Here is a 4,617-nt window from a genome sequence, read left to right on the forward strand (position 1 = left end):
TTATAGTTATATATGTATTAACTGTAAATCAAAACTTGCTATTTTAAAAAATTTTAATTATACGAAAAGCCTGTCAAATAACTTCTATTTTGAAAATATTATTCGGTAGTCTTTGAACCCAAATTTAAAAAAAAAAAAATTGTGTAGTCACTATTAGTTTAATCCTAATTTCTTTTTTCATTTAAGACATTTTTCAGCCCCTTTGACACTTCCCGTAGTCACAATTTTATGCCACTTTCAACTGACAGTTCGTTTCATATGACGAACTCTTTTAAAGCTTACTTACTGACACCATTAAGCCCGTTTCACACGATTGGTACGTTTGTACAAAATTGAAAAACAAATTTACTTAGGATTATTGGTACAAAAAAATGCATGCAAATTTGCATACGACTGGATTGGCAAAATAAAAAAATTTGTTGTAAAAATTGTGACAAAGTCCAATATTTTTCCATCAGATGATTGGCCCAAAATTGGGCCGAAGACACCAAATTTCGGGCAAATACCCAATCGTCTGACTCTACCTTCAAAAAACAAAAGCTATTCGGATGTTGCTGAGATGTGGTCTTAAACTTGGGTCCTACCGACTTTTCAATAACATTTACTTCGTAGTTTCTGCTATAGTTTTTTTATTATTTGCCATTTCACAATTTTTTTTTTATTTTTTTTTGAATTATCACTGAAGTTTTTATTGGTAATTATTATAACTTCTTTATTTTCAGCTTATTTTTACTTGTGTATGTGCAATATGTAAGTTTGTATGACCATATCTCGGGTTTTTATTTTTATATTTTTAATTGAGTTTGTTGCTTCACTAAACATCTGCACTTTTTATTTGCAATTTTTTACAGTCACATTTTTTTGAATTTTTGGTTGAATTTTTTTCATTTTGTTCCTTTACCAGAGTTTTTATAAGCACAATTTTCACCTCAAACATGGTACCATATATACATACGAGTAATATTAGAATATAGAAAATAAAAACAATTTTCACTCTCTACACATTGCCGTCGGCTTTGCAGCTGACGACAGACATTCATTCCTTCAAACCTACCGCACTTTCTCATTGCAATACTTCCGCTATGCGCATAACACTGATGCTCTTCCCGCTTCGTCTGCTCGCCGTTGACGATTTTAAAACACGTTTTCCAGTTAATTTTTCTCGTAAATCCACAGCACTTTTTACTAAACAAAAAACAGTTTTTTTTCGAATTTTTACTTTTCAAGTGCACTCGACTCGCTCACATATTTTCGTTGCACTTCAAACTTAATTTTTTATTTTTTTTCGTTATACATTTCTGGCAAGCAACAAAATTTCTTTCCGCCTTTTACATTTTAGCCGCCGCAGGTCGCTTTCAGTATTAGCTATTATTGCTGCTGTAGTCGCTAATGCGATCCGTTCTTAGCCGTTGCGTGTCTCGTCTCGTTCGTTGCAAGCGAGTAACTTTTTGCATGTGTTGCGTTGCGTTCGCTGAGTGTGCAAATATGCGGTGGCTGACTGCCGCCTGCCCGACTAGCTGACTGGTTGACTTGCTGCCTGGCCGCCTGGCTGCTTGGCTGCTTGGCTGCTTGGTTGGTTGGCTGGACTGGCTGTTTGTTTAGTTGACGTGCTAGCTTTTGGTGGCTAACTGCACGAGTAGCTGCTGCCCGAGTGGCTGCTGTTGCTGCCTCTGCTGCTGCGGCTGCTCCTCTATGGTTGTTCCCTCCGCTGACACTGCCTGGCTGACTCGATGCCTTGCTGGCTGGCTGTCTTAAACTAAGCGTCCAAGTGGCAGTCAAACTGACACGCGGCGGACTGACAAACAGATCGACTAGCCAGCTCCTTCTACACGTCGAACTCTATGTAGTGTTTTATGTGCCGCTACCGCTGCTCTAGTCACTCCGAGCAATCATTGGTTTGTGTGCGTTTTCTAGAATTTCTATTCCGCGGTGCGTGTGTGTAAGTACCTATGCGAGCCACCGCTGCTGCTGCTGCTGCTGCTCCTAATGCCGTTTGAGTGAGCTTGCTGCCAAGCCTGCACATACAAATTTGTTCACCCGCTGCCACCCCGATGGCGTGTGTTTGTTGTTCTTGTATTGGTCACTAGTGCTTTTTTGCGTGCGTTAGTAGTTGTGGCGATCCGCACAAACATTTGTGGAGCCAAACGCATTAGCACTCGAAATATCAAACCACTTTCAAACCACAGAAGAGAAAATTAGGAGAACAAGAGGAAGATGAGGAAAAAGTCTTGAAATTTTACGGCCAGTGCCAGTGTCACTGGCGTGAGAAACAGAAAGGCATGTACGCACACAAATGCAAACATATGCATATATGTATACATGAATGTAGGCACTCATCTGTCTTACCCCTTCCTCCGCAGCCTTGCAACAACAACAAAAGCAGTACGCTCCTACTAGCATTTCTTTGGCGCTCAGCGTGCGTTCTTCTAGCTAATTCATAATGGAAATACTCCGCATTCGCACCACACACTAACATATCATCGCGACCTCGCAACGAATTCGCACTCGCTCAGGTACTCACTGTAGACTTTTCTGCGTTTCAGCGCCCCGACAAGCACTTCTCATAGTTCCATTCCTCTACAGCCTTATGTCGCATGCATTCGCAATAGTCAGCACTCACACTTGAGACAGTTGTCAAAACGCTCTGCTCAGAATGCAATTTCACTCAAACTAGCCATACTCAATGTTTTGCTCCATACAACAAACCTCCAATTGGTCTGGGAGCTCCACTCCCCGCCCACTTCAATTACACTTCTATTAGATAGATAGTATGTACTTCTATTTGTTGTCGACGTACAATTCGCATGTGAAACTCTGTGGCAGAGTAGGTGATGGAAGAGTGTTGACGAGAGAAGCAGCCAACTGAGCAGATGTTGCAAAAAAGCTCCTGTTTCCCACAACTCAAAACTCTCTCAGCTCTAAATGACGCTCTTAATATATATGCTCACGATTAATAGTTAAATTTTAAAAGTAAACAGAAAAAACAGTGTAAAAGTTTCGCTGGTCGCCAAAAAACCACCCCCGCCCTCTCCCGGACAAGCAAAGCTGGACATTAGTGTCGAGCAGCAAAATAAGAGAAACATACGCAACTACCAGCAAACTACCAACAAATACATTAGGCAGCGATTTTTGCTTAGAAACAGGCCAGTTTACTAAGGAACAATTCGTACACTCACAATTCGCTGCTGCGCTCAGCACTGCGTATGAGTAATACGCTCTGATACTCTTTTATTTCAGCAGCGCCAAAGTTTGCAAAACGCATCCCAACATCAAACAATGCGAATACTCATTAGCATATGTTTCTATCGCTCTTGCTCCAGGGTGTTTGAACAGACTAGAAAACTGTCTGCAACATGTTGCAGCGCAAACTAAGAGCAATAAGTTGCATAAAATTAGAATTTCTTTGCAGTTGAGAGGCAGCTGCCCAACTCTTTACTTGTCATTCATTTGCAGAGTATTTCAGTGACGCTTAAGCTCCCCTCCCCTTTTTTCACCACTCATGTGGAGGTTGGTAAAACACAGCAACTGCTCAGCAACATGTTGCTAAGCAGGTGAATGAATAAGTTAATATGTATATGAAAGTGGGAAGTGCATTTTGTCGCAAGCAATTTCTCTATTAAAAATGCGTAAAAATGTACAGGAAAGCGGGCAGAAGTATGCGGCATAGTAAATTAAATACAAAATAAATACATAGGTTTAGGCAGAGCAAATGAAAGGTGAAGTTAACGAAGAGTTCCTCAATCCAATTTGAGCAGTTATAAATATTGATGTGTTTTCATTTAGTAGTACTTTCTTTAAAGAAATAAATTTTTTTTTAATGTTCGATATAGCGCGAAAGGTCGTCTGTTCGATGTTTGACGCTCGAAACATCCAAGTGATAGAATACGTATACTCCAATAGCAATCGCCCCTAGAAATATCTAAGAAAACGGTGTACAGTTGGAAGGTACGAGGGAGGTCTTAAAACTGAGGGTCTACTTATGTGGCAACTGACAGACGCATATCACAAATTAGGGGAGGAGATCTGTCAAGCACTTAGCTGCTGGACTAAGCTGTTGAGCTACATAAGTTGCTTCGGCGGCCTGTGAAACATCCAATAAAGTTTCATATTTGACGATGTTTCAAAAGCCAAGGATTTGGCAAACTAATCATGTTTGTGCATAATTTAGATGCCAACTTCATGACCACGGTATACCGCCCTGGACTTAAGCAATGAACGGTTAAATGGTTTGGACCAGGTAGCTCAATGGATAACGACCCGAAATATATAAGTCGCTTGTATAGCAGCTGACAATAGGTAAATGGCATAACCTCATTGGATTGGCCCTAACAGTCCCCAGACGCGAAAAGATGAGATGTGAATATGCAAGAGACATTTTAGCAAGTTTTTGGGAAAATTTGTAGACCATTTATAAAAATTGGACGAATTTTCATCAAATTTTGAATTTTTTATCAGATTTTTTTAGAATTTTCGAGTATGCCAAAAATCAGCGGGAAATTTGGCTACTTCAAGATTGCACTTTTTTATAATAAAAAAAATCCAGAGTTACGCCAAAAAACTACGTATTGCTCGTGAAATGTAGGAAGAACCCGTTTAGTTCAGTTTAGAGAGAGTTTG

The sequence above is a fragment of the Rhagoletis pomonella genome, unplaced genomic scaffold, assembly GCF_013731165.1.
Source record: "Rhagoletis pomonella isolate Grant_MI unplaced genomic scaffold, Rhpom_1.0 Rhpom_scaffold_00002, whole genome shotgun sequence".
Classification (NCBI taxonomy): domain Eukaryota; kingdom Metazoa; phylum Arthropoda; class Insecta; order Diptera; family Tephritidae; genus Rhagoletis; species Rhagoletis pomonella.